We start from the raw sequence: 20,428 nt of genomic DNA on the forward strand, positions 1-20,428 counted from the left end.
CACAGCTGGTCATCTCCACACCTCTTCAGCTTTCAGTAGAGACGCTGGGGTGGGTAACTCTACTCCGCAGCTGGTTGTACTATAATCTCTTCAGATCTCATCAGAGAGGAGACCCTGGGGTGGGTAACCACTCTCTGCAGCTGGTCATCCCATTGTCTCATCAGCTCTCAGCAGAGAGGAGACCCTAGGGCGGGTAGCTCCTCTTTGCAGCTGGTCTCCCATCATCTTCCCAAGTCTGGCTGAGTATGGGGTTTTTAATGGGCCTTCAGAGGAGAGGAAATGTGTGCTGATTTGTCCATGGGTGGCCATGGGCAGGCCTGGGAAAAACACCATAATTTCTCACTCTGGTCCACAGGACTGGCAGCCTGAACCCAAGGCTTAAGCCCTACCTCTACTTGAAGGTAAGGCTTTACCAGTGACCTCCCCTGCTTTCTGCCCTGGAGCCCATCTGCTTCCTGCCATTGTTCATGGTGCCCAGGCTGTTTGTGCTGAGGGGCATCTGCAGGCCAGTGTCAACCTGCCCTCAGCTCCCCCTCAGTCTCCCTCTCATGCTCGTTGATGCCTAAAGTCTGAAGGGGGCTGAGGTAACAAGGGGCTGGCACGTCAGCGCTGACCTGAGGATTCACACACCTGGCTGGGTTGCAACAGCACCTGGGCTCAGACTCAACTTTGCTCTGAGATGGGAATGGATGCCAGGCATGAGGAGAGGCAAGGCAGCAGGAGCAGGCATTTCTGAGCCTGTGTGGGCAGGGGGCCTTCCTGGGTCCCTGAGAGTGCAGAGATGCCTGGGTCCACAGCCATGGCTTGGGTGGCTGCAACTGTGCCAGGGAAGGCAGGGCTTCTGCCTGCTCCTGGCCCCCAAGAGCACAGGGATGCCTGGGTCTGCAGCCATGGATTTGGCAGCTCCAGCTGCATCCCGGAGGTCAGGGCTCCTGCCTGGTCTCCACTCTCAAGAGCACAGGGATGCCCAGGTTTTTAGCTGTGGCTGGGTGGCCACAGCTGTACCCAGGGAGCACAAAGCTCCCACCCTGCCAACTCAGAAGGGGACAGGCTCCCACCTATTTTTGGCTCCCACTGGTCCCATGTATGCAGCCCTGGCTGCATCTCCTTTGCTACAGCCAGCGTCATGGTAGCAGCCACTCTTGATGGGCCACTGCTGCCACCAGCATCACTAGGCAATAGCAATTTTTCAGCTCCATTATAATATTATATAATGGAGACCAGTGTTATTATATGGAGTCCATTGTTGACTGCAATGTCATAATTTGGTGAGTGACTATAATTATTTTCTCCCATTGCAATCCCAGCACTTTGGGAGGCCAAGGTGGGCAGATCACTTGAGCCCAGGAGTTCTAGACCAGCCTGTCCAACCTGGTGAAACCCTGTCTCTACTAAAAAAGAAAACATTAGCTGGGTGTGTCAGCACATGCCTGTAGTCCCAGCTATTTGGGAAGGTGAGGCATGAGAATTGGTTGAACCTGGGAGGCGGAGGTTGCAGTGAGTTGAGATTATGCCACTGCACTCAAACCTGTGCAACAGAATGAGACTGTCTCAAAAAACAAACAAACAATAAAAGAGTGAGGCCTATTGAAAAGGGAAAAATCAGATATTTGCTGAAAAGTAAGAGTAAATATCTTCGATGGAGTATCCTTTGGCAGTACATATTTTGTTTTCTTGTTTTTCTACATTTTTCATAGTCATTGGCATGCAGAATTATGACCTTGTGGTTTTGTCAGATCCTTAGTCATCTTATGTTTTGAAACTAAAGCGATTTTCAGCTTAATCTTTAGCCAATCAAATTTTCTTGAATCAGAATGACCAACTCTCTGATCATTCTGGTTAATCAAGAATTTATTGTATTTTATTTGACAGATTTTAGCAGGGTCTTATTCACAATAATAAATATTTCACAGTTCTAATGGTTTGTCCCTAATCACTCCTTTTACCTCATTGAACTCATTTTTGTGTATCTTTTAGATGCCATTTGGCAGGATCCCTTTTCTAAATGCCGTCAGATTTCTCCTAATGATATGGGAAGCATTCAGAATATATTTCTGGCAATCCAGGGTGATATTTTAAAAAGTGACATTGTTCTTGATTTTTTTTTGTGCTCACCAACTTTTATATATAGCTTTGTCTTTATTGGAAGGCCTTCAAATATTTTCATAGCACTAGACACATGTGATACGTTCTTACAAGGAGCTAATCAAGTCCTTTGTAGCAAAGAATAAAATGCCAAGCTGGTAGTTTTTTATAGTTATAAAACCTACTCTTAAACTTTGAAAATAATATATATGTCAGTAAAAATATTTGTAATGTTCCAGCATAAGTCCTTGCCCATTTATTAAACTGCTACAACAGTACTGCATTCAAATAATGAAAACTCAACATTCGAATGGTGTTTAATAAAATTGCTCTCTGCCTCTCTCTTGTATCTTGGATGAAAGAGCAATTCAGATATAATAGTAGCTTGCATCGTATAATGAATGTGTGTCCCTACCAGTACATAATGCAAGAACATGAAATTAATACAAATAAAAGCTTTATTTTTTGATATCAGTTGTATGCTTTCTTTTTGAGTTCAGTTAATTAGTGGGATAACTAAATTTTTTATTAAAATTCAATAAAGTGCTTTTTATTTAAAAATATCAATATTGTTCTTAAACAAGCAAATGTAAATCATGATAAGATAATTCAGCTACAACAGGATGGCGTTAGTGTGTTGTATATTTATGAGGATTAGTGGGGTGACTGCTAAAAGTGCGAAGTACTAGAAATTTTAAAAAGTAAAGAATTTGCATTTCTGTAGCCAGTGAACCATTTCTATGCTGCCAATAGAGAAAGCAGTAAGGTTACAATCCCAAATTTTATTCATTGTGGTTTATATTAGCTGATGTAGTATTATTTTAGTATTATTTGCTTTGATGGGATAAAGCAATCGTAGTTTTTGGTTTGAGCTTTGAAGTAACTGATTTAGATAGTTTTTTTTTTTAATTGAACTATAAATATGAGTGCAGATATTATAAGTATACAACTTCTCTGATTTTTTTTTTTTTTTTTTTTACAAGGGAAATACACCTGTGCCCATGTAGCCAGCAACTAGGTCAAGAATTGGAACATTATTAGCATGCAGAAGCCCCCCTTTTTACCCCATTTTAGATACTACCACCTGCCAAGGGACAATATGTATTCTAACATTTATGTGTTTGTTTGCCTATTACTGACCTATATCTAAATAGAATCACAGAATATGTAGTCTTTCGTATCTGGCTTATTTTATTCACCTGTATGTCTGCAAGATTCATCCTCATTTTTACATGTAGCAGTAGTTCATTCTTTTTATTGCTGCATAATATGCCATTGTATGAATATAACAAAATTTACTTACTCTTTCTGCTGTTGATGAACTTTTGGGTTGTCTCTAATTTGGGTTATTTTAAATGATGCCTCTGTGAGCAGTCATGTGTATGCCTTTGTATCTTTTGGTAGACAAATGCACTAATTCTTGTTGACTATAGCATTGCTGTATCATAGACTTAGTCTTGTTTTAAGCCTTAGTAGATGATGCCATATAGCTTTAGACTTCCATCAGCAAGCAGAGTATGAGAGTTCCAGTTTCTCCACATTGTCATTAACACTTGGCATTATCTATCTTTTTCATTTTAACCATTTCCCTGAGTGTGTAATGAAGTTTGTTAAAATTATTAGATGAGGAAAATATGTGTCTGCATGGAGGATTTTAAATACTGAAAATTCTGTTCAGTGAACATGTGTAAGTGATAGCCCAATAGGGAGTATAGAGGCCTCTGGCTTGGAAGAACAAGTGTCCTTCTTGTGTTACAGTTTCTCTGTGGCTTAATGTCATTCATTTCATCTCAATATTTTTATCTCACCAATTATAACCAAAAGCAAGAAACTACCAAGGCTGATTCTAAACTGTCATTTGAAGCCAGTCTTGGAAGGTAGAGTGAGTCCTGGAACAGAAATCTTTATAGTAGTTTTGAAAGATTAACCTGGTTAAGCTCAATTTAGAATTGTAAACGTACACTCATCACACAAGAGAGTTTTGTTGTTTTGGGTGGATCAACAAGTAGATTTTGATCCCAACAAGTGGATTTTGAAAGCCTGAGAAACGTTTTGGAATGTTAAAGTTAGCTATCCTCAAACTTAAATTATTTGAGCTAAAGGTATTTTGCAGTTGAATGCAATAAGAAAATATATTCATCACCATGGAGGTTGTATCAGATTATTATTATTATTATTACCTTTTGAGACATAGTCTTGCTCTGTCACCCAGTCTGGAGTGCGGTGGTGCAACCATGGCTCACTGCAGCCCTGACCTTGTGGGCCATAGTGATTCTCTACCTTAGCCTCCCTAGTAGCTGGGACTACAAGCACATGCTGCCAGGCCTGGCTAATGTTTATTTTTATATATATTTTTGTAGAGATGGTGATATGGTTTGGCTCTGTGTCCCCATCCAAATCTAATGTCAAATTTTAATCCCTATATGTTAGGGGAGGGTCCAAGTGGAAGGTGATTGGATCATGGGGGTGGATTTCCTCCTTGCTGTTCTCCTGATAATAAGTGTGTTCTCACAGTATCTGATGGTTGAAAAGTGTGTGGCACCTACTGCTTCTCTTTCTCTCTCTCTCCTGCTATGCCATGGTAAGATGTGGATGCTTCCCCTTTGCCTTCCACCAAAATTGTAAGTTTCCTGAGGCCTCCTAGCCATGCTTCCTCTACAGCCTGTGGAACTGTGAGTTAATTAGCTTATTTTCTTTGTAAATTACTTAGTGTCAGGTAGTTCTTTATAGCAGTGTGAGAATGGACTAATAAAAAAAAATGGTAAATTTTTTTATTTACCAATTTTTTGTAGTGGGGCAATGCTATAAAGATGCCTGAAAATGTGGGGTCAACTTTGGAACTGGGTAACAGGTAGAGGTTGGAACAGTTTGGAAGTCTCAGAAGAAGACAGGGAGATGTGGGAAAGTTTTGAACTTCCTAGAGACTTCTTGTATGGTTTTAACCAAAATGCCGATAGTGATATGGACAATGAAGTTCAGTGGTCTCAGATGGAGATGAGGAACCTATTGAAAACTAGAGTAAAGGTCACTCTTGCTATGCTTTAGCAAAGAGACTGGTGCCATTTTGCCCCTGCCCTAGAGATGTGTGGAATTTTGAACTTGAGAGAGATGAATCAGGGTTTATGGGGGAAGAAATTTCTAAACAGCAGAGTGTTCAAGATGTGGCTTGGCTGCTTCTAACAGCATATGCTGATATGCATTTGCAAAGACATGGTCTGAAATTGGAACTTACATTTAAATGGGAAGCAGAGCATGAAAATTGGCAAAATTTGCAGCCTGATCATGAGGTAGAAGAGAAAAGCCCATTTCCTAGGGAGAAATTCAAGCTGGCTGCAGAAATTTGCTTAAGTAAAAGAAGCTGAATGGTAATAGCCAAGGCAATAGGAACAGTCTCAAGGGCATGTCAGAGACCATCACAGCAGCCCCTCCCATCACAGGCCCTAAGGCCTAGGGGGATAAAATGGTTTTGTGAGCCAGGCCCAGGGCCCAGCTACTCTTGCAGCCTTGGAACATGACGTCCTGCACTGCTTCAGGTCCACCTGTGGCTAAAAGGGACCAAGGCACAGCTCAGGCCATGGTCTCAGAAGATACAAATCCCAAGCCTTGGCAGCTTCCACATGGTGTTGGGCCTGCAGGTGCACAGAAGGCAAGAGTTGAGGTTTGGGAACCTCTGCCTAGATTTCAGAGGATGCATGGAAACATCTGGATGTCTAGGCAGAAGTCTTTTGCAGGGGCAGAGCCCTCATGGAGACCTCTACTAAGGCAATGCAGAGGGGAAATGTGGGCTTGGAGCCCTCACACAGAGTCCCCACTGGGCCACTGCCTAGTGGAGCTGTGAGAAGAGGGCTACTATCCTCCAGACCCCAGAATGGTAGGTCCACTGACAGCTTGCACCATACATCTGGTAAAGGTGCAGGTACTCATTGCCAGAACTTGAAAGCAGCCAAAGGTGCTGTACCCTGCAAAACTACAGGGGTGGGGCTTCCCAAGACCTTAAGAGCCCACCCCTTGCATCACTGTATCCTGGATGTGAGTCAGGGAGTCAAAGGAGATTATTTTGGAGCTTTAAGATTTCATGAGTGCCCTGCTGCATTCAGACTTTCATGAAGCCTACAGCCCCTTTGTTTTGGCCAATTTCTTCCTTTTGGAATGGTAGCATTTACCCAATGCCCGTACCCCCATTTTATCTTGAAGGTAACTAAATTGTTTTGATTTTACCGGTTCTTAGGCAGAAAGGACTTGCCTTGTCTCAGATGAGACTCTGGACTTATTTGGACTTTTGAGTTAATGCTGGAATGAGTTAAGACTTTGGGGGACTGTTGGGAAGTCATGACTGGTTTTGAATTGTGAGAAGGACATGAGATTTGTGAGAAACCAGGGGCTGAGTGATATGATTTGGCTCTGTGTCACCTCCCAAATCTCATGTCAAATTGTAATCCCCACGTGTCAGGAGAGGGACCTGGTGGGAGGTGATTGGATCATGGGAGGCGGGTTTCTCCCTTGTTGCTTTTGTGATAGTGAGTGTGTTCTCATGAGATCTGATGGTTTAAAAGTGTGTGGCACTTCCCTCTTCTTTCTCCTGCTCCATTTTGGTAAGATGTGTTTGCTTCCCCTTCACCTTCCATTATGATTGTAAGTTTTCTGAGGCCTCATTGCCATGCTTCCTGTATAGCCTATGCAACTGTGAGTCAATTAAACCTCTTGTCTTTATCAATTACCCAGTCTTAGGTAGTTCTTTATTACAGAGTGAGAATACGCAAATATAGATGGGGGTCTCACTATATTGACCAGGCTGGTCTCCAACAGAGTAGTAGTATTTTATTTCTTGTTCTTCATTCTTTCCCAAATTGCTTTTAGAATTAGATGATACAGTGGTTCCCAGGAGTTGTGAGAGCTGAAGTTGGTAGAAAATGGGGAGATATGGATCAAAAGATACAAAGGAGCAGATACATAGGGAAAAAAGTCAAGAGATCTAACTGAAGACTACAGTTAATAAAATTTTTTTGGATTGTGAATATTTGTCAAATTGTACAGGTTTTAGTTACTTTTCTAAAGAAAGTAACGATGTGGGATGATATATGCATTAATTTATTTCACTATAGTAAGGATTTTACTATCTATTTCCATGCCATAAAATCATTTTGTAAAACTCAGTCACACTAAAATTCATGTTTTTTTTAAAAAAAGAACTAGATCATAGTGAAGAGATAGTTGCTGTGTCAATTATAATTTTCTGGTCATTACCTGTGTAAGAGAGATTGTTTTTTTCTACTTTAATGGAGTATCTTGATTTGATAAATCAAGATATTTGTCGCTATTCAGAGACAGTGGATTTATACAGAAGCAGAGACTATTTTCTTTGATATTGTCACTCCTCAGGGTTCTCTCCAAGAAAAGTGTGCTCTCCACAGTCTCTGGTTATTTCTTTAGTTCATCACAATAAGACTGTAAGTAAAGCATAGAAAGAACATACTGTCAGGAAAGCATAGAAAGAAATCAGATCAATGTTTGTGAAGTTTAATTTATTATAGACTATTCAATCAGGCCACAAATTAATTCTGGTGTATAATTTTCTTCAGAGTCCTGGAAACCATTTAGATCTTTCCATATGAAGCATCTGTACTCCATCACCTTTACATTAGGAAACTGGCAGTATTTTATAGCATTATATTAAATATTTAATAAAAAATTTGTGTTGATAATCTAGAATAATCTATTTTTATTTTCTTTTATGTCAATATCCGATTATCTGGGAAATTCAATGACTCTTTTATATTCACAAAGCAACGTTTGTATGTTAGGCCTACTGTAATACATTTTAATATCTGACTATTTTGCATTAAGATGTGGAAATTATTCTTAAAGGGGTTTTGTTTGTTAATAGGTCCTAAGTGAAGCCACATTACAAAGCCAATCAAAAAGATTGGGTACATCAGTCTGGGTTTATTGCAGTTCTACACTGAATTTGAACAAGGGACAAAAGCCTTTCTGTTCTATAATCATCCCCTGAGTCAATTGATTATCCCAATACTATTAATACTTCTTCTAATACTGAATAAAAGTCAGGAGAAGATACAATCATAGCTAACTTATGGATGAAGCAAGGAAAATTATTTGATTAGATGGAGGTATAAGCAGCGAGTTGTGGCAGAAAGAAGAATAGAAGACAGAAAATATCAAATTTTCTCCAAAATTAGCTGGGCATGTTGGCATGCACCTGTAGTCCCAGCTACTCAGGAGGCTGAGGTGGGAGGATCGCTTAAGCCCTTGAGTTTGACAATGCAGTGAGCCACAATTGTACCACTGCACTCCAGCCTAGGCAATAGAGTGAGATGCCATCTCTAAAAATAATTCTAGTCTTGGGTTGGCTGAAACCGTTGCTGTCTGTGTGATATGCAAGTCACTTAACTTCTCTTGATCATAGCTTCCTTGTCTGTAAAGTGAAAAGAAATATTCGCTGTTACTACCTTAAATATTTATCACGAGCATTAAAAAGTTTTTCAAATTTATAATACTCTATAGACAACACATTATAATTAGAATTTCACGATCTGGGATAAAGAGATTGCCATTAAAAATTATTATAGAAACAGAAAATACTTGCTTCCCAATGAATACACATTATATGTAACTGGTGAAATATGTAAAAACAAACTAGAAAAATACATCTACCACCTTGTATTATATGTAGATATGCAGTCTTTATTATTTAATAAGGTTTGCACTGTCAGTAAGATATAGTCTGGTAAAGGACTTAAGACAGGACTATAAGAACAACAAAATTAAGGTATTACAGAAAATAATATAAGATATAATGTGATAAAACCAATACAACAAATTGTTTTTATAGCTATTATAAAAGCTGTTATTGTTTTCTAACTGTTATAGCTGTTTTACTTTGAAGAAACATTGAAAAAATACTCAGTGTTCCTGCTGGCACTAACATACCCCACCCTGCCACTGTCAGGACATGTGCATGCGCAGGCACTGCCACAGAGCCACAACTGGTGCAAGTGCATGCTTGCACTCCCCATGACCCTGACACCACCTATGCATGCTTATGGACTCTGCTGCCCCACTACTGCTGGCACATGTGCACGAGCATGGACCCTGCTGTCACCACCTGATGAGGTGCTTTTGCTAGTAACTCCCCATCAGAATGTTGTTGCCAGTGTACCAGGAACATCTTGCCCCCTTTAGAGCAGAAGGTGTTTAACCTTGAGGGGCCAGAGAACAAAGTCATGGGCCTGGTACTAGCCTGGCAGGGTTATAGCACGTAGCCCAGGAATGCTGAGCTGATCTTTGGTCCCCTGAAACCAGCCAGAAACGAAAGCAGTTGACTGAACCAAAGTTATACTACAGTCAAATCTTCAAAGGCGTAAAAGAATATAGAAGCAAAAACTCCCATCCAAAAAACAGCAACATCAAAGATTAAATGAATATCAGCCCACACAGGAGAAAGAACCAGCACATGAACTCTGGCACTTCTATAAGCCAGAATATCTTGCCTTCAAGCAACCACACTAACTCTCCAGCCATGATTTTTAACCAGGCTGAAATGGCAGAAATGACATATAGAATTCAGAATCTGGATAGCAACAAAGATAATCAGAATTCAGGTGAAAGTTGAAACCAATCCAAAGAATCTCAGGAATCTAATAAAATGATACAAGAGCTGCAAGATGAAGTAGCCATTTTAAGAAAGAAACAAACTGATCTGATAAAGCTGAAAAATACACTACAAGAATTTCACAATACAATCACAAGTATTAGCAACAGAATACACCAAGCTGAGGAAAGGATCTCAGAGCTCGAAGACTGGTTCTTTGAACTACCTCAATCAAATAAAAATAAAGAAAAAAGAATAAAATGGAATGAAGAAAGTCTCCAAGAAATATAGGATTATGTACAGGGACCGATCATATGAAACACTGGCATCCCTGAAAGTGAGGGAGAGAAAACAAGCAAATTGGAAACATATTTGAAGATATTGTCCATGAAAAATTTCCCAAACTTGCTAGAGAGGTCAACATTCAAATTCAGGAAATTCAGAGAACCCATGTAAGATACTATACAAGAAGATCATCTCCAAGACATATAGTCATCAGATTCTCCAAAGTCAACATGAAAGAAAAAACATTAAAGAGAGCTAGAGAGAAGGGGCGAGTTACCTACAAAGGGAACCTATCAGGCTAACAGTGAACCTTTCATCAGAGACCCTATAATCCAGAAGAGATTGGGGGTATATATTGAGCATTGTGAAAGAAAAGGAATTCCAAACAAGAATTTCTTATCTGGCCAAACTAAGCTTCATAAGTTAAAGGTGAAATAAGTTCCTTTTCAGACAAGTAAATGATAAAGTAATTTGTTGCCACCACACCTGTCTTACTAGAGGTCCTTAAGCGAGTGCTAAACATGGAAATGAAATACTGTTACCAGCCACCACAAAAACATACTTAAATATGTTGCCAAAACATACTTTGACCGTTGACAATACAAAGCAATTATAGGATCAAGTCTGAATAACGACCAGATAACAGTGTGATAGGATCAAGTCCACACATATCAATATTAGCCTTGAATGTAAACAGGCTAAACACCCTACTTAAAAGGCTTAGAGTGGTAAGTTGGATAAAGAGGCAAGACTGAACTATTCGCTGTCTTTAAGAGACCCATTTCACATGCAATGACACGGATAGGCTCAAAGAAAAGGGATAGAGCAAAATCTACCAAGCAAATGAAAAACAAAATAAAAGCATGGGTTGCATTTTAATTTCAGGCAAAACAAATTTTAAACCAACAAAGATGAAAAAGACAAAGACAGGCATTATATAATGGTAAGGTTCAATTCAATGAGAAGACTTAACTATTCTATGTTTATATGCATCCAACACTGTAGCAGCCAGATTAATAAATCAAGTTGTGTGAAGTTCCTAACATCACATATAGAGGAACTAGAAAAACAATTGTGAACCAACCCTAAAACTAGCAAGAAAAGAAGTAACCAAAATCAGAACTGAACTGAATGAAATTGAGACATGAAAAACCACACAAAAGATCAATGAAACCAAAGTTGGTCCTTTTAAAGAATAAATAGATCAATAGACCACTAGCTAGACTAATGAAGAAGAAGAAAAAAAGGGAAGATCCAAATAAAAATAATCAGAAATGACAAAGGAGATATTACCACCAACTCCACAGAAATTCAAAAAAAATTCAGAGATTATTACAAATACATTTATGCACACAAACTAGAAAATAATAGATAAATTCTGGGAAACATACAACTTCTCAAGATTGAACCAGGAAGAAATTGACTCTCTGAACACTTATAATTTATGAGTTCCAAAATTGAATCAATAATAAAAAGCCTACCAACCACAGAAAGCCCTGGACCAGATGAATTCACAGTCAAATTCTACCAGATGTAAAGAAGATCTGGTACCATTCCTACCGAAAGTATTACAAAAATTGAGGAGGAGGGCTTCCTCCCTAACTCGTTATATGAGGCCAACATCATTCTGATACAAAAACCCAGCAGAGACACAACAAAAAAGGACTTTAGGACAATATCCCTGATTAACATAGACGCAAAAATCCACAACAAAATACTAGCAAACTAAATCTAGCTGCACATCAAAAAGCAAATCCATCATGATCAAGTAGGCTTTATTCCTGGGATGCAAGGTTGGCTTAACCTACGCAAATCAATAAAGCTGATTCATCACATAGATAGAACTAAAAACAAAAACTACATGATCATCTCAATAGATGCAGAAAAGGCTTTCAATAAAGTTCATCATTCCTTCATGATAAAACTCTCAACAAACTAGGCATTAAAAAAACATACCTCAAAATAATAAGGGCCCTCTATTACAAACCCACAGCCAACATTATACTGAATAGGCAAAAGTTACAAGCATTCCTCTTGAGAACTGCAACAAGACAAGTATATCCATTCTCACCACTTCTGTTCAACATAGTACTGGAATTTCTAGCTAGAGCAATCAGGCAAGAGAAAGAAAGAAAAGGCACCCACATAAGAAGAGAGGATGTCAAAACAACTCTCTTCACAGACAATATGATTTTATACCTAGAAAGCCCCATAGTTTCTGCTCCAAAGCTCCTAGATCTGATAAATGACTTCATCAGTGTCTCAGGATACAAAATCAATACACAAAAATCAGCAGCATTTCTATACACCAACAACCTCCAAGCTGAGAGCCTTATCAAGAATACAATTCCATTTACAATAGCCATAAAGAAAGAAAAATATACCTAGGAATACAGCAAATAAGGGAGGCTAAATATCTCTACAATAGGAATTACAAAACACTGCTGAAAGTAATAAGAGATGACACACACAAATGGAGAAATACTCCATGCTCATGGATAGGTATAATCAATATTGTTGAAATGGCCTTACTTCCCAAAGCAGTGTATAGATTCAATGCTATTCCTATCAATCTTCTGATACCATTTTTCACAGAATTAGAAAAAGTTGTTCCAGAATTCATATGAAACCAAAAAAGAGCTCAAATAGCTTAAACAATCATAAGTAAAAAGTACAGAGCCTGAGGAATCACAATACCCAACTTCAGACTATACTACAAGGCCACAGTAACCAAAACAGCATGGTACTGGTAAAAGACAGACACACCGAATGATAGAACATAATAAGAAATCCAGAAATCAGATGGCTTTGTTGCACACCCATAACCATCTGATCTTTGACAAAGTCAACAACAACAACAACAACAACAACAACAACAACAAAACAATTGGGAAAGAACTCCCTATTCAATAAATAGTGTTGGGATAACTGACTAGTTATATTCAGAAGATTGAAATTGGACCCCCTTCCTTACACCATACACAAAAATCAACTCAAAATGTATTAAAGACTTACAGGTAAAACCCACAACTTAAAAAACCCTAGAAGAAAACCTAGGTCATACTATTCTGTACATAGCCCCTGGTAGAGTTTTCATGACAAAAGCTTCAAAAGCAATTTCAACAAACAAAAACTGGTAAGTGGGGCCTAATTTAACTAAGGAGCCTTTGCAAAGCAAAAGGAACTATTAACAGAGTAAACAGACAGCCTACAGAATGAGAGAAAATATTTGTATCTTATGCATGCAACAAATGTCTCATATCCAGAATCTATACGGAAATTAAGCAAATTAATAAGAAAAAAAACACCCTATTAAAAAATGGGCAAAGGACATGAACAGAAACTTCTCTATAGAAGACATACACTTGGCCAATAAGCATATGAAAAAAATGCTCAATATCACTATTTATTAGAGAAATGTAAATTAAAACCACAATGAGATATCATCTCACATTAGTCAGAATGGCTATTATAAAAAAGTTAAAAAATGACAGGTGATGCTGTAGAGAAACTGGAACACTTATATGCTGCCAGTGTGAATATAAATTAGCTCAGCCACTGTGAAAAGCACTTTGGAGATTTCTTGAAGACCTTAAAACATAACTACCATTTGGCACAGCAATCCTATTACTGGGTACATACCCAAAGGAATATAAATTATTCTACCATTAAGACACATACACATCTATGTTCATCCCAGCACTATTCACAATACCAAAGACCTGGAATCAATCTATATGCCCACCAATAGTGGATTACATAAGAAAATGTGATACATATACATCATGGATTACTACACAACCATAATAAAGAATGAGATCATGTCCTTTTCAGCAACTTGGATGGAGCTGGAGGTTTTCATCCTAAGCAAATTAATACAGCAACAGAGAAGCAAATACTACATGTTCTCACTTATAAGTGGAAGCTAAACATCGAGTACATATGGACACAAAGAAGGAAACAACAGACACCAGGGCCTACGTGACGGTGAAGGGAAGGAGGAGGGTGAGGAATAAAACATTACCTATCAGGCAGTATGCTTATTACCTGCGTGATGAAATAATCTGTACACCAAACCCCTGTGATGCACAATTTACCCATGTAACAAACTTGCACATGTACTTCATGAACCTAAAATAAAAGTTGGAAGGAAAAGAAAAACTCATTGTAAATACTCTGCCATCTATTTTTCCCATCCTTGGCCAAGGAATTTACGTAATTGGGAAGATTCGAGATTATCAAGGGAAAACCATTAAAATGTTGTCAATGTGGTCGTTTTATATGCACTGGCAGGGTATATTTGAGAACTGAGAGTCTATTTTTTTGCTATAATAGGAGGAATTTTAGCATGTACCTATCACAGGTAATTCTAGCTCAGAGTATTGCTTCATTCTTGGCCAATAAATCAATATCGTTATATGGATACACAAAAAATCAACTGGAGTTATAAAAACAATTGTTAATAATACTGCATATTTTATGCCACTTTGTACTATTTTAAAGTGATTTTACATATTTTCCTATTTTCTTCATTTGAAGTCATTCCACATTTTGAAAATGTTTTCTGAGTTCTGTACATTCTTATTATAAACAGTGTTTAAAGATGACCACAAAGTTCTAAGAGTGGGGAAATTTAGACATATCATTTCAAATAACATTTATTTGGTTTTTAAGTTAATGTTGCTGATAAGACTCTGCAATATAATAATTCAATGAATCCACAGTAATTTAACACCAGATAAAGAATGTATAATATTGTTCTTTCTGGGTTATTACATCTGCTTTTAAAGGTAAGTGGAGCATTGACACCTGAGGCTACAGCATTGATAATAACATTGTTATTGTAAAAGTCTCACTGCTGTTGTTTTAATTCTAAAATAAAATAAAGTTCAGTCTACCTTTCAATCAGGTGACTAACTTACTGGAGCTGCAATTGAGGTTTCCAGTTTCAAAAAGGTATGTGTCCCTGTAGGTATCCTAACCCCTAACTTTTATAGATGTTCTAGGCATCAGATGGTTACTTGCATTGTCTTTCCAGTAGTGCAATTTGTCCACACCTTCCTTGAGCATAAAAAAATGTTATTAAAAGTATTTATGTAAAGCATAGTTGTCCATTAAAAATAGACATATACATTAAATAAGGCTTGGAGATGGTCTAAGAAATCTCCATGGTTTCATGGCAATATCAAAGTTGTAAAAGCAGCAAATTTCATCTAAGTTTCATTAAATGAAGAAATACTTTAGCCTGTTTGGAATCTTCTCTGTTATTTCATTGACAATCTTTTAAAATTTTTATTTCCATAGGGTTTTGGGGAACAGGTGGTATTTGGTTACATGAGTACGTTCTTTAATGGTGATTTCTGAGATTTTGGTGCACCCATCACCCAAGCAGTATGCACTGAACTCAATCTGTAGTTATCCCTTAGCACTCTCTCACCCTTTCCCCCGAGTCCCCAAAGTCCATTGTATCATTCATATGCCTTTGCGTCTTCATAGGTTAGCTTCCAATTATGAGTGAGGACATACGATGTTTGATTTTTCCATTCCTGAGTTACTTCACTTAGAATAATAGTCTCCAGTTCCATGCAGGTTGCTGCAAATACCACTAATTTGTTACCATTTATGACTGAGTAATATTCCATCATATATATGTATACCACATTGTCTTTATCCACTCGTTGATTGATGGGCATTTGGGCTGCTTCCATATTTTTTCAGTTGCGAATTGCACTGCTATGAACATGCGTGTGCAAGTATCTTTTTCATATAATGACTTATTTTCCTCTGGATAGATACTCAGTAGTGGGATTGCTGGGTCAAATGGTAGTTCTACTTTTAGTTCTTTAAGGAATCTTAAAGAACACTGTTCTCCATAATGGTTTTACTAGTTTACATTCCCGTCAGCAGCATAGAAGTGTTTCCTTTTCACTGCGTCCATGCCAATATCTATTATTTTTAATTTTTTTTTTTATTGTGGCCATTCTTGCAGGAGTAAAGTGGTATCACACTGTGATTTTGATTTGCATTTCCCTGATAATTAGTGATGTTGACCATTTTTTTCACATGTTTGTTGGCCATTTGTATATCTTCTTTTGACAGTTGTCTATTCATGTCCTTAGTCTTCTTTGATGGGATTGTTTTGTTTTTCTTGCTAATTTGTTTGAGTTCTTTGTAAATTCTGGATATTAGTACTTTGCTGGATGTATAGATTGTGAAGATTTTCTCTCACTCTGTGAGTTGTCTGTTTATTCTGCTGTTTCTTTGGCTATGCAGAAGCTCTTTAGTTTAATTAAGTCTCATATATTTATCTTTGTATTTGTTGCATTTGCTTTTGGTTTCTTGGTCGTGAAGTCTTTGCCTGAGCCAGTGTCTAAAAGGGTTTTTCTGATTTTATCTTCTATAATTTTTATAGGCTCACGTCTTAAATTTAAGTTCTTGATCGATCTTGAGTTGATTTTTGTATAAGGTGAGAGATGAGGATCCAGGTTCATTCTCTTACATGTGGCTTGCCAATTATCCCAGCAACGTTTGTTGAATAGGGTGTCCTTTCCCCACTTTATGTTTTTTTTTTTTTGCTTTGTCGAAGATCAGTCGGCTATAAGTATTTGGGTTTATTTCTGGGTTCTCTATGCTGTTCCATTGGTCTATGTGTCTATTTTGCTACTAGTACTATGCTGTTTTGGTGAATATGCCCTTATAGTATAGTTTGAAGTCAGGTAATGTGATGCCTCCAGCTTTGTTCTTTTTGCTTAATCTTGGTTTGGCTATGTGGGCTCTTTTTTGGTTCTGTACGAATTTTAGGACTGTTTTTTCTAGTTCTTTTGTTACTTCTATTCAACATAGTATTGGAAGTCCTAGCCAGAGCAATCAGACAAGAGAAAGAAATAAAGGGCATCCAAATCGATAAAGAGAAAGTGCAACTGTCACTGTTTGCAGATGATATGATTATATACCTAGAAAACTTTAAAGACTCCTCCAAAAAGCCCCTAGAACAGATAAATAAACTCAGCAAAGTTTCAGGATACAAAATTAATGTAAGCAAATCAGTAGTTCTGCTATACACCAACAGTGACCAAGCAGGTAATCAAATCAATAACCCCTTTTACAACAGCTGCAATAAATAAATAAATAAATAAAACATGTGGGAATATACCTAACCAAGGAGGGGAAAGCCCTCTACAAGGAAAACTACAAAACAGTGCTGAAGGAAATCATAGATGACACAAAGAAATGGAAACCCATTCAATGCTCATGGGTGGGTAGAATCAATATTGTGAAAATGACCATACTGTCAAAAGCAATCTACAGATTCAATGCAATTTCCGTTGACAATCTTATCACCTCTTAAAAGCTGCTTCCAAAATTTCCTTCTATTATCTTGCTATTGCTCAAGTGATCAATACGTATTGCCTTTTTGCATGTTGATGTGCAAATTTAACAATTTTTAAAAATCTTCAACAAGACTAGTGAGATTTAGATTTATTATCTAAATAGCTCCAGCATGCAAAGTTCTAACCATTTTTGACCAAAGGCCTAAATAATAGATTTTTATGTCTTCAGGTCACAAATTCTAGGGGAGCTTGGTATAATATGTGACTCCCAGAAGAATGTGTTATTTGTGTCTGGAAAATTATTTTTGCCTTACCCTGTGTTCGCATTCATCATTGGTTTAAGAACTAGACGGATTTTGAAAACCAGGAAACTCTGGGATGTAAGAGAAGAATAAAGAAAGGCAACATCTACAAGGCCCTGTAAATTACCTAGACATCTGATTGGATTCTTTATGCTTACTGTATCAGGGAGATGATGCCAGAAAGGAAGTGACACAGATATTTTCCAATTATATTATTTGTACCTTTTGACACATTGGTTGATAAGCTTCTAATATTTATAGAAAAATCTATTAAATATTCACAAATATTTTTGTAAGATGTATTGGGTTTCTAAAAGTTTTCTATGGATGTTATCAATCAGGGAATATTAAGTTAAAAAGAATCAACTCCAGAAACAATCCTTGGGCATAAAGGGAACATCAAACTTCTTGTTAGGTGATCAGCTTTGTTCAAAGTATATTCTTTGCATATGGCATTTACATTTTAGATCATAGAGAAATTGGAGTTCTGACAATTGGCTAATAATTTCTAATATGTTTTGTTTAGATAAATTTGACCATGTATTAAAGATCATCCTACAGAGATGTAACGGTGTCACATTAATATTCTTTTTTTTTTTTTTTTTTTAAATTTATTTATTATTATTATACTTTAAGTTGTAGGGTACATGTGCATAACGTGCAGGTTTGTTACATATGTATACTTGTGCCATGTTGCTGTGCTGCACCCATCAACTCGTCATTTACATCAGGTATAACTCCCAATGCAATCCCTCCCCCCTCCCCCCTCCCCATGATAGGCCCCGGTGTGTGATGTTCCCCTTCCTGAGTCCGAGTGATCTCATTGTTCAGTTCCCACCTATGAGTGAGAACATGCGGTGTTTGGTTTTCTGTTCTTGTGATAGTTTGCTAAGAATGATGGATTCCAGCTGCATCCAAGTCCCTACAAAGGACTCAAACTCATCCTTTTTTATGGCTGCATAAACAGTATGGCGATTCCTCAAGGATCTAGAACTAGATGTACCATATGACCCAGCCATCCCATTACTGGGTATATACCCAAAGGATTATAAATTATGCTGCTATAAAGACACATGCACACGTATGTTTATTGCAGCACTATTCACAATAGCAAAGACTTGGAATCAACCCAAATGTCCATCAGTGACAGATTGGATTAAGAAAATGTGGCACATATACACATTAATATTCTTATGCCTACTTCATAGTAAGGCAAATAAAATCTTCAGAATTGTTGCTGGCTGCCTAAACATGAGTTACTGTTTATTCATATTTTCTTTTTTCTTATTTATTACCTTTCTAGAAACTTGAGATTTTCATGTGATGCTTCTTTCTCTTTTTTTGTATGCCCTGAAGTATTTTGTGTAAAGCAATTAAAAGAGTAATTGCAGTAACTAGTTTATGTCATGTACCAAATTCAAAAATGACAGCTAAGAATGAAATTTAGTTCTAGCAAGGAGGCTTTAATTAAAGGATCCTTGCATCTATTGAAGTGACTTCCTGCTAGTAATTCAACCATCTCTTGGTTCACTATTTGTGCAGTGTTCTGAAAATGAAGCTTCTCTACTTACTTTTTTTGTTGTGTTTCATAAGAATTGAAGAAGCACTCATAAGAAAGGGAAAGAGGGAAAGCAAATGGACCTAGGATATCATGCTTAAGTATATTCAAATATATACATGCGAGAGAGAAGGTTTGTAAAACAAAAATTGCAGAAAGTATATTTTTACTATTTGTTTAAAGAATAACCCATAAAAGAAGCTTTCTGAGATAAAGTTGAAAAATGCACATAGGGGCAGGTGGTGCCATTAGCCCTGCTGTTGGGACTGACAGATCAGTACTGAAGTGGCATCAGGGCAGGAAGGTATCAGCTTCAGTAATGGAGAGATGTCCAAAGGAAAGATTGCTCTATCACAGTGATGGGATCCTAGCATGTTATAAATCGAAGATTGTTCTTTCCTGCCACTGAGATGAGCAGCTCTTTCTCCTTTCCAGAATGAAATGTTGGACAGAGACAAGGAAAAGATGAAAACAAAAAAGTAGGAAAAAGTTTTTTCTCTTTAACATAAATCTCCCGGGAGAACAGACAGTGTAGTGCCAATCTCCATTTTAAACAGGAGGCGAAGAAAATGCTCCCTTTTGGCAATTTCTTCTCATCTTAGCATACAGAATACGTAAATTATGGTAATAGTTCTATATGTCTCTTGATATAACTTGGTTCTTATTGTTTTTTAAATTGGAACTATTAATAGATTTACACTTTTGGTTTGGAATGAAAGATATATTGAGCTGGGATGAGATTCAGTTAGAAGAAGGTGGAGTGTGTAGTAAAACCTGTACAACCTAGGTTTTGATTTCTGGCCAACTTGCTCTTACATATAACCCACTAGGCAATATTAGGCAAGATGCTTTCCCTCTTTGAGTGTAGGTCTCCTGATCAGTGAACTGGAAGATGACATGTAAAAAGAACCTAGCACAGGACCGTGTCTGTAGTAAGTAGTTGAAAAATGTTAGTCTCTTCCTTCCGAGCAGTCTATGTTAACCTACGTGGCCAATATTTGTCTTTTACTGGAAATAAGTAAATGGGAACAAAATAACCTTTCTCTGATTATTTAAAAAATATTTTATTGCATTAAGATGATATTAGTGAAGTCCTATATAAATCACAAAGTTTGTAAAACTGATTGCATTTTAATAAACAAAACTAAAGGAAACACACATAATTCACACAAAAAATTTCCAATAAAATATATAGAGTAAATTAATAACATGGGAAGGGTTACAAATTTGTTATCATTTTAGCCACAGGTTGATTGAA

General features: G+C 37.4%; 1 pseudogene; it reads left to right on the plus strand.

Moving 5' to 3' along the window:
• The first annotated feature begins 799 nt into the window (after positions 1–799).
• LOC144338527 (histone-lysine N-methyltransferase SETMAR pseudogene) overlaps positions 800–20,428 on the plus strand; it is a 42,661-nt pseudogene continuing 23,032 nt past the window's right edge.

Source organism: Macaca mulatta, chromosome X, assembly GCF_049350105.2.
Source record: "Macaca mulatta isolate MMU2019108-1 chromosome X, T2T-MMU8v2.0, whole genome shotgun sequence".
In the NCBI taxonomy this organism is placed as follows: Eukaryota; Metazoa; Chordata; class Mammalia; order Primates; family Cercopithecidae; genus Macaca; species Macaca mulatta.